The sequence below is a fragment of the Parambassis ranga genome, unplaced genomic scaffold (genome assembly GCF_900634625.1).
Source record: "Parambassis ranga unplaced genomic scaffold, fParRan2.1 scaffold_27_arrow_ctg1, whole genome shotgun sequence".
Classification (NCBI taxonomy): Eukaryota; Metazoa; Chordata; class Actinopteri; family Ambassidae; genus Parambassis; species Parambassis ranga.
In genome coordinates this window covers 1,742,195-1,761,383 of record NW_021144800.1, presented here as the reverse complement: position 1 = coordinate 1,761,383, position 19,189 = coordinate 1,742,195, and the positions used below count along the sequence as shown (strand labels likewise).

The 19,189-nt window shown below is 41.6% G+C and overlaps 1 non-coding gene across 1 annotated transcript; it reads right to left on the bottom strand.

Moving 5' to 3' along the window:
- Window positions 1–82, bottom strand: trnas-gcu (transfer RNA serine (anticodon GCU)). The gene has a single exon. It is a non-coding gene; the product is annotated as a tRNA-Ser (tRNA).
- Between the last annotated feature and the right edge of the window lie 19,107 nt (window positions 83–19,189).

Below are 19,189 nucleotides of genomic sequence, written 5' to 3'. Positions count from 1 at the left end.
CGACGAGGATGGGATTCGAACCCACGCGTGCAGAGCACAATGGATTAGCAGTCCATCGCCTTAACCACTCGGCCACCTCGTCTGTTAGATCACTATGTCTTCACAGCTTCGAGCGAAAACACGCTGCAAAACTTGAACAAGGTCATAGAAGCGCTGACTGTCATGAACTTTCCTCCTCAGTCTTTGAAGGAGAACTTGTTTCTGTCGCAACTTTTGCCTTAAACATAAGCATCTTGTTTGAAGACAAACTTTGACAAACATTGAATGTCTCTCAGAAAGGGCAGGCTGACATTCTCAAACTGGTTGAACACAGCCGAGCATTTGACAGAGATGGAAGGATCATAAGAAGGGAGAGTAATTAGGGCCCTAGTGTATGGAGCCAAATTGGGGTCATAAGTTTTGTTCACCTGAAAAAATAAATTTCATTCAAACACTAAAACTTGAAACTGAAAATTTATGTTTTGATGTTGATTTTTTTCTGTTCAAAATTTTTTTTTGAATCAACTTTGAAATTCTTTTGAATAAATAGTTTATTTTCAGGTTTCATGTCAATAATTATTTTCATATTTACCATTTTATTTTTTTCAGTTTCAGATTTTTTGTTTTCAGATTCAAATCTTAATTTTTTACAGTTTCACATCTTGTTTCTTCAGGTTCAGATCTTTTTTCAGCTTCAGATTTACTTTTCAGGTTCAAATCTTTTTTCCACTTTCGCCTCTGCTTTTTTCACCTTTGAGGTTTTGACCCCGATTTTGCTTGGGGTGGGACATGGGTGTGGCCTGCTGAGTGACAGCAGGACAATGAAGGCTAAGGGCTTTGCTCAGCCACGGTGCATTCAGGGAACATTGGACATTTCAAAGGGTTACCTCAACACGCGCTATCTTTCATATTGATGTGACCTGCTGCAAAACATTGACACCAGTCAAAGTATAAGATGCTTCAAAGCAGACCTGGTAACAATCACTATATTGAGTCAACACATTATGGAATAATCTACAGTTTACAGTTGACAAATCTGTCAGTGATCGCGTGCCCGAAGTACTCATGGCGCATAACTGGTTTGTCTGTGTGTTGCCCTGCAATGGACGGGTGACCTGTCCAGGTTGTACCCCGCCTCTCACCCGTATAACTGCAGGACGAAGCAGGTTATTAGATAATGGATGGAGGAATAAAAACAATTGTGTGTAATTCATGTTAGCCTTACCATAAAAGTGATGTTGTGTTTCTTTAGGAGCAACTAAAAATTGAGTTTCTTCAGAGATTACTCACCAGAGTGACCCAGGCCATGCAAAGACTGCCCCTGGATGTAGGTTATTTGCAGTTTATCATCAACCAGGAGATGCCTTTTTAAGGGCATTATCTCAACAGGTTGAGATTCCACAGGATGTCCTCCAAGCTTTGACTGAGCTGTCAACACATGTCAATGTGGAGCACAAATGTGTCCCCCCATCAACTTGAAACTTTGATAGAAATGTCACTACCAGTGTCACGCATTGCGCATCTGGGAATATCTGCGAGTACTGTGAAACGGCGGATGCAAGAGAATGGCCTTTCCATAATGCAGATGTACAGTAATGTAACCGATGATCAACTAGATAATTTGCTGAGATCAGTGAAAGCCAGGACACCACACGTAGGATACAGACTGATGAAAGGAATCCTGCATGGCATGGGCCACCGTGTCCAGTGGAACAGAGTGTCATCATCCATGCATCGTGTGGACAGTGTTGGTGTTTTTTCAAGAATGACAGGGATGGGATGTGTTGCAAGAAGGGCATATTCTGTTCAAGGTCCTCTGCACTTGATACATGTCGACACAAACCATAAACTCATCAGGTGGGCAATACATTTATTATAATACGTTTATGTTTATATGATGTTTAGATGTATACAGTACATTTGCAAGGATGATTAGTTCTACCTCATATTTGTAATACCTTTGTTTGATAACACCAAATGAATGGAGCCAGATACTTCAAAACTGATTTTTACATGCATGTTTTGATTTTTTAAATTTCCCATTAGATATGGTCTGGTTATCTTTGGAGGAGTTGATGGCTTCTCGCGAAAGGTATTTTTTAACCACTACTGTACACAAGCACATAAATTTTTTTTTTTACAATATTTAATATGTGCATAAATATAAACAGAAACACATATACTGTACTATATATATATATATATATATATATATATATATATATATATATATATATATATATATATATATATATATATCTATTGTCTGCTCAAAAAGGAGTGGGAAGTTAAAAAAAAAAAATGAAATCCCCCCCCCCCTTGTATGTAAAATGTATGGACCCAGGATTAATATCCAGGGAAGTGTATTTATTAGCCCTCTGCATATTATTAGGACAGTGAATTGTTTTATGAATTTGATGCTGTCTCCAGATTATGTACCTGGGTGCAGCAACCAACAATAAAGCATCAAGTGCCCTTGATTTCTTCTTGGAGGCAGTGCAAAAGTATGGCTTTCCATTAAGGTAAGACCACAATTGCAAGTGACTGGAGAACTACTGCATTAACTCTGTAATTCTAGTACGGGTATATAGTAAAGCTTTTTAAATGGTTCTTGACCTTTTTACAGCTAGCACCAACTAAAACAAATCCTATACTTCATTTTCTTTCTAAAGCCAGTTTGATGTTTAGAAATATTCAATCACTTCAATTTTAGTTTCTTACATTTAATAATGTAAATGAGCAACTCATGTAAAATGTGTCTTAATGTATTTGTGTGGCATACATTTTGTTTAGAGTAAGAGGTGACCAAGGAGTAGAGAATGTAGGCATTGCACAATGCATGTTCACTGTCAGGGGCTGCGGAAGAGGAAGCTTCCTGTCAGGAAAGAGTGTTCACAATCAAAGGTATATTTTGTAAATTTAATAAATGTAATGTATTGTAATTGATAACATCAGAAGTTGCTTTTCACCACAGTCATACTTTGTGGAAGTATACAAAATATTTATTAGTATCTAAAAAAAAAAATATTTCAGGGTAATTTGTTGTTTTCATTTGACAGAATAGAGCGTTTGTGGAGAGACGTTTGGATGGCTGTTACAAATGTGTACTATGAGATTCTTCACAGTCTCGAGTACGAAGGCATTCTAGCTCCTTCAGACAGCATCCACCTGTTCTGTGCCCAGCATACATTTCTCCCACGTCTGCAGAGGGATCTTGATGTCTTCAGGGTGGGTTGGGACAATCACCCTCTCAGAACAGAACAAAATCTATCCCCACAACAACTCTGGACTCTAGGACTCCTCCAGAATCCTGTCGACTCTCCAGACCTGTCAGAGGTAGTTTTCTTTTTAAACAATTATAATATTTGTTTTCAATTTTTGAAATCTGTTTACGTAACTTCATCTAGGAAATGGAGGATGCATTTGTCGACTTCAATGTTGGCCGTGATCTGGAAGCTGAAAGTACTGGAGTGATTCTTCCACCTGTTGAATGTCCACTCAGTGAGCAGGATATGGCAGGCCTTAGGGCAAGTATTGATGTTACAAGACCATCACACTCTAACAGCCGAGACGTTTATTTTGATGTCCTGAACTATGTGCTTAACCATGTGTCTTAGGCAAGTAAATGTGATATTGTGATATAGATATATGATAGTGTATTTCAAGTGTTCACAATAATAGAACACTTCCTGAATGCAATAAAACTGACACAATAGGTTAGCAGACATTGTAATGCTAAAAAGCTGCACTGCAGTCATAATTAAACTTCTCATGAGCAACAGTAACATCTGATCTGTGGTCAGTGAGATGTGTCCCTGAATGCACCATGTCTCAATCAATCTTTTTGTTATCACAACCACTTTATTGTACTTGTTGTGACAATTACAATTACATTACTTGTAATGTTACAGTTGATACTAAAACTACACCATGATGTATCATTTATATGTAAGATACTCTGTTACTGAATAAAACTCAACAAACCTGTAATTTGTGTTAGTGTCCCTATTTGGACATATTGCAACGGGATTAGACATGCATGCCTATTTTAATCAGAACTGTTGCACAACATTGAAAATGAACATCTGAGGAAAAATTAACATAAGGTTGTAGTTTATCCTTTGAAAGACAAATTCAGTTTACATTATACATTGGCAAATTCCTGGCCCAAATAAAAAGCCTCAATGAGAAGCTTTTTGAAGTCGGAATAACACTTCATGTGTTTCACAGGAAACACTACACTTTTCAAACATGCAGACACAACCGGGTAGCAGACGTTGTGCCTTCCATAATCTGCCTCACAGTCATGATTAAACTTTACAATAAGTGCGAAATCCTTCTTCTCTGATGGAAGCGGAACATGACCTTGCCCTGTGATCCACTGTAAAAACTTAGCAGGTGTGAAGACAGGTTGGCCATCAATGTCATCTTGATGAGCCAGTCCTCCATCTATGGAGTAAATATGAAAATAAGTGTTACATTACAATGTGTTTTTTATTTACATCTAAGTGGTTGTTTAATATAAACAAAGGAGGGCAGATCTCCCTTGTGAGCCAGGTTGTGCTCAAGGTTTCTTCCTGTTAAAAGGGAGTTTTTCCTTACCACTGTCCTTACTTCCTGTAAAGCATTTTGATTGTAAAAGATGCTATATAAACAAAATTGAACTATAAGAAATACCTTCAGCCTCATACAGGAAGTCTTGCAAAAAGTTAATAATCTCCAGCTCCATCTGATGCTTAGTAGAATCTTTCTCACTCAGTTGTGGCTGAATGGAAGCCAAGACAAACTCAGCACTGACCTAGGACGGGAGAAAATACAGGTATCAGCTTTTAAGTTTTATACATTTCTAGAAAGTTTTTCTTGTTCATAATTATAGTAACTCATGTTTGTCTTTACTTTTCTGTCTTCCATGGGAACAAACAGGGGCTGGCAGATATCTGGGTACTGTCTCATCAGTGAAAGAAGGTTGTACAGCTTCAAGCCTTCTTGTAGTTGTTCCATCATAGGCTGCAACCTCAGCACCGCGTGAAGTACGATGGCACTAAAACAGTAGAGAGTACACAATCTTACTCATGTACCTATTAACTACACCAGTGCGTTCATAAACAAACGCACATTAGAACATACCGAACAATGGAATCCTTATTTTGAATGGAGATCACACCAGTGTATCCACAGTTTAAGATTTCAGCAGTTACATCGCAACCTAAAAGTGAAGAAAGGATCAATCCAATACTTCCATCACATAGATCCTATACCTGGTCAATTAAACTTTTCAATTGGACATCTGCAACAGCATCACTGGTGAGAAGAGTTGGGTTTATCCGCCCACTACACAGGTATTGGTAGGTCCACGGGCTGAAAAAGGCAGGGGCTGGTCCACCTTGTGCAAGGCTGACAGCAATAATCTCGCCTACAGTCCTATTAACACAAACCAAACATAAGTGAATGTCATGCTAAAAACATTGATTTGTTTCTCTTTATCTGCTAAGAACATAAGCACACCTGTAGAGGCCACTGTCATAGTCATTGAGAGAGTACCGGGGGCTCCTCTGATGTGGCGGTCCATCAAAGAAATGGCTCTCGATCCCTGCCACCATTTCTATACACAATTACAAACACTTATGGTCATAGTCCTAGCAGTTTCAGTGTCTGTGTCAGCATAAACACATAAGCAGAAGAGAGTACACACCCACAACCCAATCAATGTCTATTTGTTGGTCTGTCAACAAATGTAAGAGCTATTGTTTTTTACCTGTGAGAAACTCTTTTCTGAGAGCACCTGTGTCCACTCCTGCCTCCCCAAAAAAGGTAACTGTCAAAGTTGTTTTTCCCTGGCCCTGTGACAGTGCGAATGTGAGAGCCAGTGTATCCATGAGAATCAGGTGGAATCATGAAGAGTCGCCGCCTCCCCTGGCCACCTGTAAACACAAAAATTATTGTATTTGTGTGTCTTTGCACTTGAAAGGCATTATCACACACATTGCTGTGTATTATAGTTGTTATATTATTGGTTTGCTCCACCTGAAGCCTTATAGAGCAGCCATCCTCCTCCATTAAGCCCATGCATCTTTGGGTACTCATGTTGGAGTAGTCTGTCAAACTAAGACAATTACAATTACATAAGGTATCATCTGTCAATTATAATTTAAAATTATTATTAATCAATTATATTTGATTACTGCAATACCTCCTCATGGCTTAAATCCTTTGACATGGTGAGATGCCTTTTTCCAAGTCCTGCCAGGGTAAGTTCAAACTCTTCTGATGGGTTTGGGGTAGTCTCTGCATTTTGGTTTAGCAGGTATGTGTAGAAAGTAAATGGCTTCCAAGCTTTGGTAGATGATGTACCACAGCTCTTTGGAATCTTTCCTCTTCCGAATGAACTTTTTTGTATGAAAAATCCAGGGAAAGATCTGAATAATTTTAAAATAAAAATAAAATATGAATATTGCATATACTTACACAGCATCACATGTACCATTCAAAATACTTTTAATTAACATAGAAAATGAGACTGCATTAAAATCTAAAACCTGGCCATCTCTTGTTCTACAGAAGGAGAAGCTTGTTCCAGTTGTCTTCCATGCTCTTGCTGCCCCTGAGACACATTCTGTGTCAGTACATTGATAAGGGTCTGTGCAGCTGCAATCACCGATGACTGAAACACAGATGTTAACAAAGACATTTCAGAAAACTAAAATTAGCTGTATCACCAGTTATCGAAGGGGAAGCTTAAATACATGGATAAAATGGGCAAAAAAATAGGTTATTTGCTGTTAGCGCAAGACAGTTTAAGCTAGCAACATGCGTCATTATCATCCTGTGCAGAATAAAAGCGTCTTTCCTTTGTTCATGTTACATAAATGACAGGTCTGTTTATTGCTGAGGTCAAACTCAGAAAGACTCATTAGATAGAAAAGAAATAGTTACCAATTCTTACCTGCATTGATGTCTGTGGCCCTGGTGGAGCGGAGGCCATGATGCGCCATGAGTACTGCGGGCACGCGATCACTGACAGATTTGTCAACTGTAAACTGTAGATTATTCCATAATGTGTTGACTCAATATAGTGATTGTTACCAGGTCTGCTTTGAAGCATCTTATACTTTGACTGGTGTCAATGTTTTGCAGCAGGTCACATCAATATGAAAGATAGCGCGTGTTGAGGTAACCCTTTGAAATGTCCAATGTTCCCTGAAGGCACCGTGGCTGAGCAAAGCCCTTAGCCTTCATTGTCCTGCTGTCACTCAGCAGGCCACACCCATGTCCCCACCCCAAGCAAAATCGGGGTCAAAACCTCAAAGGTGAAAAAAGGAGAGGCGAAAGTGGAAAAAAGATTTGAACCTGAAGAAACAAGATGTGAAACTGTAAAAAATTAAGATTTGAATCAAAAAAATCTGAAACTGAAAAAGAAAAATGGTAAATATGAAAATAATTATTGAAATGAAACCTGAAAATAAACTATTTATTCAAAAGAATTTCAAAGTTGATTCCAAAAAAATTTTGAACTGAAAAAAATCAACATCAAAACATAAATGTTCAATTTCAAGTTTTAGTGTTTGAATGAAATTTATTTTTTCAGGTGAACAAAACTTATGACCCCGATTTGGCTCCATATCCATGCTGCTTCTGCTCTGCTCCATCCTGTGCTGATCTGCAGCTCATTGATTGCTGAGCTCCATCTAGTGGACAGACAGTAGAAGTGAATCAGGAAATGTCTTTCAGACACTTGTTGGACCGGTTTCACCGTCACTGACGTGTTCAGACTGTGAGGCTGTGAGGAAGTGACGGCGTCCTCAGATCAGATTGTGTCAGACAGCAGGACTGAGGAGGACCAGGAGCAGCTTCTTCTCCACACAGGAAGCTGGAAAGTGTCTGTAAGTCCATCTGAACTGATCCAGCAGGTGAGAGTCCTTCCAGAGAAATCTCTCCATGTCTGATCACACTGTGCTGCATCACTGACTGATGGTACAGTACAGATGTTTCTGCTGCTGATTGGCTGCTTTCTCTTTGCTCTTTGATGACTTTTATAGCAGATGAACAGCTGTTTCAGAACAAGTTGTTACTTGTAGTGTTTTTCTGTTCGAGTCACAGCAGACTGTAGAACACAGCTCTCAGGGCACATGATCAGTGAGAAATGCAGGGAGTGTCAGAACCGGTCTGACAGCTTTCTGAGTTTTTGTGTTCACTGAGCTGTGTGGAGTTACTGTAATTCAATTCATGTCAGACAGACAAACAACAAGCGTCTCTGTTGATCGTTCTCTCTGTAAAGTTCAGCAGCTTCATTTGCTCTGAAACTCAGATCGACTCGTTTAAAGCTTCAAGCGGAGAAAAGGTCGCTTTATTCTGACTTTATCAGATCAGTCTGTTTCAGGTTTAACACGCCTGTGCTGCGTTTTATTTTTCATGAATTCATATCGATGATTGAAACTCATCAGAAGAAACATTTTCTCTTCAAGGCTTCATAAATATGTGAATCTAATATTTGCCATGAGGAGAAGTGTGTCAGTCCTCAGAGCTCAGACAGTAGCTGCTCATGTGTTTGTCCTTTCTATAGAAAACAGTCCACAGACTGTTACAGAGGAAGGTCTCAGTGCTTCACTCAGTCTGTTCACACTGTGACAGAAACACACATGAACACATGTTCATTTATTCACATGTTCACACATGGAGAGAAGTGACAGAATTCTGAAGCAAACACTGAATGTGTGTGTGCACTGTTCCACTTACAGCATGTGACATCAATAATAACAGCATCAGAGATGTTGGTGTGTTTACAGACTCACCAAAATAAAAGCCTGAGAACCAAACCTGGTCTGAGGCTCTGATGCTAAGCTAACAGCATGATTAGCCTGTTAGCATCTACATGAAGGATCAATAACAACATGCTGACTGTGTGTTTCTGTGTCATGTTGCTGTGTTTGTGTGAAGGTGTGAGCTCTGCTATGAGTCAGTGTGAGGACAGAGAGGAGGGAGTCCCTCCCTCTAAAAGCCCTCTGTGTGGGGACCATGAGAGCCGGACCAAAGCTCAGAGGTAAGAGGACCGTCTCTGACTGTCCATGACTCTTCTCCATGTCAGAGCTCACACTCACATTATTCACACATCTGTGTGTTCAAGAACAAAGCAGCAGCACACTGCACACTCTGCTGGACCTGGACCTGGACCTGGACCTGGGCCTGGACCTGGACCTGCCAGCTGTGTGTCCATGAAGAGTGATTGGTCGATGGATTGGCCCCCTGATTTCAAAGATGTTGATCCATCTGAGGGTCAAAGGTAAGAATCACTCTGGAAGTGTCTCCATGCTGTGATGAGCTCTGCTGGACTCTTGGGGTTGTATGTGTCTGTTTGCTCTGCAGGTGGTTGATGGTTTGGAGCATCTGTAGCACAGAGTAATGCATATTTACAGTGCTGCTTCAAAGTGTATGAATCATTTAAAATCTTCTATATGTCTGCATAAACATGACTTAAACATCTGCCTCACTGTACTAGAAAGGCAGCCCACTGAAACAAAGTATGGAAAGACATTTCAGTAATAAAACATTTAAATAAATGATAGATTCATACACTGTATGTAAATATTATTGTGCTGCCCCCTATAGTCAGCCAAAATTCTATGTTTGAGTTGAGATTGTCCTACGAGGCTTCCGTAGTAGCATAATGGTTCCAGAGCCAAGTGGAAAGTTTCTGCTGTGTTTTTTCATCCTGCTACATGTTTTTTAGTCGTCTGAGAATATCTGTCTGTAAGTATTATGTTCCATAAGCCCTTACCTTACGTCATGCGCTCATAGGAGGCACTTTAAGTTATTTAAGTTTAAGAAAACGGGTTAAAAGTGTGACGCTAATAGCGCTAGCGACCTTATGGGTTTTTCAATGCAAATTAGCATTGTGCTAATCGCTAGCGGTTTATGCATTTTTCTGTTGTCTAGCTCAGCTATGTTTTGTCGGCCTGCAGAATTCAGCATTGATCGTGTTTCGGGTCATATTTATGCAGAAATATAGAAAGTTTGACCAACTTCCCAAAACGACTGTAGCTGTCAGCCTATATGTAGCTAGGAGCTAGTCTCCTCCTCCTCAGATTCCCAGGGTCCTGGTTTGGATTTTTGCACGTACCTCACACTGCTGATTATTCTGACTTGAACACAGCCTGTGCAGAACTTTAAGGTGGCTTCTGTTCTTCGGTGTTTTTGGTTGAATTTGGTCAAATTGTGATCAAATAAATTGTGTGATAACAGTTTTTCAGTCTCTTGTAGTGGCCATCATGGACACTGATCCAGCTCTGTGTCCATGAAAAGTGAACATTTCACAAATGTTGATACCACTTTAAGTCCTGCTTCTGTAACTTAGCAGAGTTCTTCAATGATCATGTGGGTCTGCTTGGCTCTGTAAAAGACCCATAAGCAGGTCTGTGTTTGTAGATGTATAATAGAAAGTATCAGTATGTATTTATGTTGTCATGTTATCATCTCATGGTGGTTTCTGAAGGCTTTAAGTAAAGGAAATAACAAAGGTCTGCAGTGTCATGTGTTACAACCGGCCAATTCAGAGTGGTTGCGATTCTTTCAAAGGCACTAAAATAGCAATCCACCTCAGACTCTCTGAATGGTGGCACTAAAGCAATGTGCTTGCTCACATCAAATGTGTCACGAGGAGAATGAGGAACCTGTCGTGAGGCAGATGGGTGTGGAGTCGCAGAGGGGAGACGCTCTAGCTCTAAGGCCCTCACCTTCAGGTGCATGGCCTCCACCTCTAACTCGCGATTTCTCAAATCAATTTCTTTTATTCTGAGAGTTAGCTGCATCTCCTCTGCCGTCATAGCAGGCGTAACAGACGGACCAGAGGGAGCGGTTGGGCTGGGCCGCACCGTGTCACGGGAGCTCACGTCAGCTTTCGCCGCCTCCTCTACAGAGGGCACAGACACACACAGACCTTCCTCCACCAGCTTTTCCTGCAAAAGCTCTTTCAGTTCCTCCTTTTTAACGTTTTGAGGCACTCTGACCTGAAAACGCGCAGCAATCATTAATAAAGCCACCTTCCTACACTTGTCCAACTGCTGGACTGTAGGATTCTTCACAAAATACTCTAGATCAAACTCCATATTCAGAGCAAAACTGTCAACCAGTATTATGCAGAGTAATATGAAAAATACAATATTCCAAAAAAACGACGAATTGCCAATTACTTACTGACACGAATCAAAACACGAACGAGCCAAATTTAACTTACCGATAACAAACGTTTTACTTACCAACAAGCTTTCAAAAGAATCGACGAGCCCCCAATTTATGTTACAACCGGCCTAGGGGAAACCTAGTTGTAGCATAAAGTGACTCTTCCCTCCTGTTCCGACTCCCAAGGTAGATATGAAAAAATATCAACGACGAATGGAATTTATATAAATGTATTTATAAACGAACCGAGACAACAGAAACCTTCAGGGTGAGCAATGCCAAAATAACAAACAAAACAACTAAGGTTCTCAGCTCCTGTCTTTCCTGAACAAAAGAAAAGAGATTCAAACAAAAATACAGGTGACTTCCCTGACTTCCTAACAAAAAACAGGAGAAAACGAATAAACAAAAACGGCTTCTCACCCCTACTCAAATGTGCCTGGTATGTAATAATAACTTAAATTCAATTACTCTAGGTAAAGCCAAAATCAAACGACGAGTCTAAATTACATAAATTAATATTCACAGTCTAATGTCTAATATACAAGTAAAAATCGAGTGCAGTCTTCTCGAGATGTGGAGAGGAGGGCAAGAGCATCGGGTGGCTGATGTGGAGGGTTTTTAAATTCAGAGCCCATCTGTGTCCTCCAATCCTCGAGCTCCATGTCATCCAGCTGCAGAACCAATAGTATGCTCCCCCCTGTTGGCGGGGAGGGAGAACACTCACACACACAAAATATGACTTAGTCATAACACATGATATAGACTCTATATCATGACACTGCAACATTGTCTGACTGCGATTCATTACAAACCCATCCTGCTGCACATCGCTTAATGTTAAAGAAAGAGAAACATGGTGAGTGGAAGATTTAACTGAACTCTTACAGCTGTGCTGGCAGCCATTAAAGCAGAATATGTGAAGAAGAACAAATTACAAACCTGCTGGATGCAGCTGAACAGTGTGGAGTCAGGATAGTTTTCATTTTTAATACACACATTTTGTGTATTAATTAATTTTCTTCACCAGTCCATTGACTGTTGCACTTTGTATTTATTTCAGTCTGAGGTTTCAGTTTCTTTAATCTGAAATAAAGGCCTTCAATGTATTTGCCTGGGACTACTTTTATTCATGGTAACAGAGCTAGCTGTGCCCCAGGTAAACATTTCCTGCATTGAAAACTGACAATAGATATTACTGAAACATATGAACATGTGGACATAGGGGAAGCTAATAAGACACAAGCTAGACATCAGCTCAGACCATTGACAGTAAAAACTATGGACAGAGCCTCCGTGACGTCACCCGTTTGTTTCTGAAGAGCGGTTTTGAGGCTCGGTGGGAGGTTCCGGGACGTGATGACCGCCGCCATGTTGGCAGCGTCACGTCAACTAAAACTCCGAATATGGACAAAGAGGGGGAGCACGAGCGGGGTTTAGGGGGGCGGGCGATCGTGGAAGCAGGAAACTCACGCTGTGATACGTCAACTGTCTGTCACTCAAGCGGCAACGCCCATAATTAGGCGTAATTTTAAGTCAGAATACCATTGAAACGAGTGAGTTGTAAAAAAATTCACCCCCCCTACAATTGACACTAGAAGAGAACCTATCATCTGAGACCAGAGTGGTTTTTTGTACCAGGCCGTAAACATGTTTTTTTCTGCTGTGAAATCGGCCATTTTAACATGGGAGTCTATGGGAAATTACTCGCTTTTGGAGCCAACCCCCAGCTGTTGCAGCGTGAATTACAAGTTTTGACACTTCCGCATGGGCTTCCACTTTGAGCCCCGAAGGTTGCCGCTTGGCTCAGACCTTTGACTTGGAGGAAATGTGAACAGCTGGACCTCAGGGACTTTAATTGAACCCCCCTGGTCTAAATCAATGTGAACATATGATGACAGTGGAAGTGGAATGGAACTCTTAAAGCTGTGCTTCAGTCATTAAAGCAGCAGCAACAGGTTCAACATGAGCTGGATGTGTGGAGTTGGGATAGTTTTCATTTTTAATACAACAATGCTTGTTTGTCACCAGTCTGTTGACTGTTGTGTATCTGTTTAAAGTGAAAACACATCAAAACACTTAGTGAAGTGATTGTGTTGTTAAATGCTGATGTTTCTGTCACAGACTGCAGCAACCCAGTGTTCAGACTCCTGCTCAGGACGCCATATTTATGGTGAGTACAAACAGCTTCTAACTACAACACAACAGTCCTGGTGCTTTACAGAGACCCAGAGCCTGACCCCTGAGCAAGCATTCACAGAGACAGAACTGTGGTAGTAATACTTATAACTACAGCAGCTGTGCATACACAACACTTCATATCTAATGTTGTAGATTCAAGTAATACATGTATGAACATAAGCTGTAATATCATGAAACACTAAACTGTTATTCTGCTCCTCAAAGTCTGAGAGTTTATACTCTGTTGTTCTGTTCCAGCTGCTGGAGGAGAACATTGTCAGGTTTGTGAAGGACGAGCTGAAGAAGATCCAGAAGCTCCTGAGTCCAGATTACCCAGAATGCTCAGAGAGTCAGAGGGAGGATGAGGAGGATGAAGAGCAGAGGAGCAGCAGAGAGTCATTAGTGCAGATCACAGTGCACTTCCTGAGGAGGATGAAGCAGGAGGAGCTGGCTGAGCGTCTGCAGAGCAGTAAGAGGATTTAAGAGCTTTAACATGATGGAAAGAGGAAATGAAGTTTACATTTACACACTCTGCTGCTAATATGATGCAGACATCTGTGAATTCTTCTGACTGAAAACACAAACTGTTTGTCTACAACTGATGAACAGATTTCATGGAGACAGAAAATATTTATTTGACACATTTATTGTAGCGTTCACTTATTAATGACATTTATTGTTTGATTAGGAACTCCTGCTGCAGAGTGTGGACGTAAACTCAAGTCTAACCTGAGGAAGAAGTTCCAGTGTGTGTTTGAGGGCATCGCTAAAGCAGGAGAGCCGACCCTTCTGAACCAGATCTACACAGAGCTCTACATCACAGAGGGGGGGACTGCAGAGGTCAATGAGGAACATGAGGTCAGACAGATTGAAGCAGCATCCAGGAAAGCACACAGACCAGAAACAAGCATCAGACCAGAAGGCATCTTTAAAGGCTCACCTGGAAGACAGGAACCAATCAGAACAGTGATGACAAAGGGAGTGGCTGGCATCGGGAAAACAGTCCTAACACAGAAGTTCACTCTGGACTGGGCTGAAGACAAAGGCAACCAGGACATCCAGTTCACATTTCCATTCACTTTCAGAGAGCTGAATGTGCTGAGAGAGAGAAAGTTCAGCTTGGTGGAACTTGTTCATCACTTCTTCACTGAAACCAAAGAAGCAGGAATCTGCAGCTTTCAGCACCTCCAGGTGGTCTTCATCTTTGATGGTCTGGATGAGTGTCGACTTCCACTGGACTTCCAGAACAATGAGACCCTGACTGATGTCACAGAGTCCACCTCAGTGGATGTGCTGCTGACAAACCTCATCAGGGGGAAGCTGCTTCCCTCTGCTCGCCTCTGGATCACCACACGACCTGCAGCAGCCAATCAGATCCCTCCTGACTGTGTGGACGTGGTGACAGAGGTCAGAGGGTTCACTGACCCACAGAAGGAGGAGTACTTCAGGAAGAGGTTCAGAGAGGAGGAGCAGGCCAGCAGGATCATCTCCCACATCAAGACATCACGAAGCCTCCACATCATGTGCCACATCCCAGTCTTCTGCTGGATCACTGCTACAGTTCTGGAGGACATGTTGGAAACCAGAGAGGGAGGACAGCTGCCCAAGACCCTGACTGAGATGTACATCCACTTCCTGGTGGTTCAGACCAAAGTGAAGATGATCAAGTATGATGGAGGAGCTGAAACAGATCCACAGTGGAGTCCAGAGAGCAGGAAGATGATCCAGTCTCTGGGAAAACTGGCTTTTGATCAGCTGCAGAAAGGAAACCTGATCTTCTATGAGTCAGACCTGACAGAGTGTGGCATCGATATCACAGCAGCCTCAGTGTACTCAGGAGTGTTCACACAGATCTTCAAAGAGGAGAGAGGCCTGTACCAGGACAAGGTGTTCTGCTTCATCCATCTGAGTGTTCAGGAGTTTCTGGCTGCTTTCCACCTCATACGCTGTTTCATTGATGGGGACGATGAAGAGCTGGTGAACTTCCTGGGAAAGAAAAGTTGGTCATCTCTGGATGACATCCTGGGCAGAGTCATGGAGAAATCTCTGAACAGTAAAACTGGCCACCTGGACCTGATGGTTCGCTTCCTTCATGGTCTCTCCCTACAGTCAAACCAGAGACTTTTAAAAGACCTGCTGGGTCAGACAGAGATCAGTTCAGAGACCATCCAGAGAGCCATCAACAACCTGAAACAGAGACGCACTGATACAGTGTCTCCTGACAGAAGCATCAACATCTTCCACTGTCTGATGGAGATGAACGACCTCTCAGTGCATCAGGAGATCCAAGAGTTCCTGCAGTCAGAGACCAGATCAGAGAAGGAACTCTCTGAGATCCACTGCTCAGCTCTGGCCTACATGCTGCAGATGTCAGAGGAGGTTCTTGATGAGCTAGACCTGATGAAGTACAACACAACAACAGAAGGACGTTTGAGACTGCTTCCAGCTGTGAGGAACTGCAGAAAGTTCAGGTGAGTCCAGATGTGACCAATCAGTGTAGATTACTGGTTTAGTTCTTAGACACATTCACACTGTGTGTTTCTCTCTAACAGAGCTCCTTGTGTTCATTGACACATCACATCAGCTGTGTTTTTGTCTCAGATGTTCTTCTACTGTGAAAACATTGTTTTGTATGTTTCTGTTTGAAGCTGTTAAATGAATGGACAATAAATGTGTCTTTATTTGTAGTTAAAACAGCTGCATGTGGCCAAAGAGCTGCACAAACTACATAGATACAAAGACTGCAAAAACTGCAGCACAACATCATGGTATGCAAACATGCAGACACATACCATTACACAAACAGTTCAATCAGGATGTCACACAACACAGAATCTCTTTAAAGTCTCTGCATGAAAGAGAAGAATTTATCTTTCAGCAATATCAGCTGGAAGAACCTACAACAGAGGAATAAAGTGAAATACACTGTCAAAATGAGACGATGAGAATGATCAGAACTATTGTTACATGTCAAACAGTCAGATCAAATGAGATCACTACTACTTAAAGTGTCCCTTTCATAATGTTCTGATATTTCTGTCATCACAGACTTTCTGACTGTAAACTCTCAGAGACTCACTGGGAAGTTGTGGCCTCAGCTCTGAAGTCCGACCCCTCCCATCTGACAGAGCTCGATATGAACCAGAACAACCTGGAGGATTCAGGACTGAAGCAGCTATGTGCTGGACTGGACAGTCCTCACTGCATACTACAGGTTCTTAGGTCAGTTAATGTTATTATTAGGCTGAGGTCCAGTTTTTAAATCATCTGTCAGGACTGACAGACAGAAAAGGACCACAGACATGTGTATCTTCAGTCACTGTTGCTCTGATGACAAATCAGATCTACTCATATGTTCAAATGTTGCTCAGTAATTCAGTGAATAATTATTATTTTCTTCCCTCCCAGTAACAGTAATCTGTATGTTTTAATGTTATCCCATATTATTAGATGATCAGTGGTATCAATGGCTCTATCAATGTCTTGTATTGTTTTATTAGGTTGTGTCGCTGTGGTTTGTCAGAGATCAGCTCTCTGGGATCAGCTCTGAAGGCTAACCCCTCCCAGCTGAGATATCTGGACCTCAGTGGGAACCACCTGCAGGATGTGGAGCAGCTACGTGGTTTTCTGGAGAGTTGTGGACTGCAGACTCTGAGGTCAGTCTCAATAGTTTTATGTGTTGTGATGTAAAGTTTGTGGTGGGGTGAGCTCTGAAGTCCCAAGACTGCAGATCCTCGGGTCAGGGTAAATCTGGGTGTTGATCCAGTCTTCACATTTCATTGGTTGATCGGTTGGATTTTGTTGCTTATGTTTTGAACTTATGATGCATTACTAACCCACCCAACCCCAGATGTAGAATGTCTGTAGGGGTTTAGTTCTTGCTTTTTGAGTTTATGATTTTGTAACTCTACTCTTGTCAAGTTGTCTGATCAATGAGGGAGGTTTGGGTTTACTGAAGCTCTTTGAGATGCAGCATGGTTTTGTTTTCAGTTGTATATCAGCATGAGTTGCAGATATAACAAGTACAAATGAGTTCCAAGATAAAATTGTTGGAACTTTCTGGTGTAAAATATTTCCGACAAACATGTGTGAATATAGAAAACACTTCAACAACATGTAGCGCTCCCCTCTGTAGTCATATTGATGATGTTATGTGCGATCACAGACGGAGATCCAGAAGCAGGTACATTTACTCACTTTAATAGAGAAAACAAAAAAACTACCACTGAGGAGAAAACTGAGCTGAGTCCAAAATATAACCAAAAACAACCACAAGGGCGAACTACGAGGTAACTTGAAGGAGGAACGAAAAACAACCACGAGGGCGAAGCACAACTCAGGTCCAGGGCGAGAAACAACCGGGTGGCGTGGCTGGAGGCCTAGGCAAAAAACAAGGTAAGTCACTGGTCACTTAGAACGGACAGAAAGGTGGCTGGTTGCTTAGTACGAAAATAGCAGTGAAGAACTGGCGCCGAGGAGAAGGGAGGCGGCGCTTAAGTAGCCGGCGGAATGACGGGAAACGGAACCCAGGTGAGAAGAAGCCACGACTCCACCCAGCTGGACCATCGAGCCTGGAAAGAACAAAAACAAGGAAACGAGCAAGAAATGAAAAACACAGGAAGTGCCAGAGGAGCAACTCTCACCACATTACAGATGAGGGCAGGCTTTTAGGTTCTTTTAAAGTATTTATCCAATGTTTCTTAACCCTGATTAACTCAGTTTTAATTATTATCTTGGATGTCCCTTTAATACACACAAGTGCAGTGTTTGACCCATCAATCAAATGGCCATCTTTAAATTATATTTTTAATGAAGATCTTAACTACGTCTGCATATGTCTCTGCAATTGAATCTCTGCCCTTTCTCAGGTGAGTAATAAGTAACACAACACAAGGTTTTAGAAAAATAATTCTCAGTTATTTAAGAAAAGGTTAATGCTGGTGAACTAAGAACATGAAAATAAAATTAGAATATTGTTTTGGAGCCTTAAACATCAAATGTCACTTTTTTAAAGAAAAACACTCCAGCTGTTTGGAGGCAAAAACACAATATAACCTTTTTTCTTAACCCTCTAATGAATTCAGAAACTCAGTTTACCAACCTCAAGGTCACTTAAACAAAAGTTGTGGCCCCCACACCTTAATACACTCTATAAAGCAGCAACTTAAATGATTACAGACTGACATATACCGCAGCAGGCCTGATGCGGTGCTTGTGTTCGTGGACGCCCAAAACTTAATGGCCGCTTCACTCTGTGAGCAAAATAAAACAAGCACCTGAGGTGTTCCAGTCCCGTCCTCCAACAGTCACAGGAGCAGGCTCAGCATCAGCATCTCACCACAGACTCCGTCCACTGTCTCTATCCTCTCTTCTTGCCGGAAGAAACTCCCAAGTCCTAGTGGCTCCAACCTCCGTCCGTGTCTCTTCTCTGTCCTCAGGTGGAAAACAGCAGATGAGCTCCTCAAACAGTCGACTGAGTGAGTCCAACTAGAGCTAGAAAAAGTCCCTTCACTTGTCATCAACTGACTTGAATCTATTCTTCCAGGTGGCTAACAGCTAGCTTTAGCATTAGCACCAAACATAAACCGTCTGAACTTCGTGCTGAAAGTCTTCCCGCCTCTCAGTATGCTGCTAGACTTCTTCTCACAGATTGTCCTGTCAACAACCTTAAGACACAAGTTACACACCGTTTTGTGCACTGCTAACTTAGAAATGAACACAGAAAATCTCTGTGTTACACATGTTTCTCCGACACACCTCTCCTAGTCTGTGTCACACTGTGCTCACGGTCCTGTCACTTGTTATTAACCCCATCTATGCTGGTGGGGACATCTTTCAGCAACATTCTTTAACATAA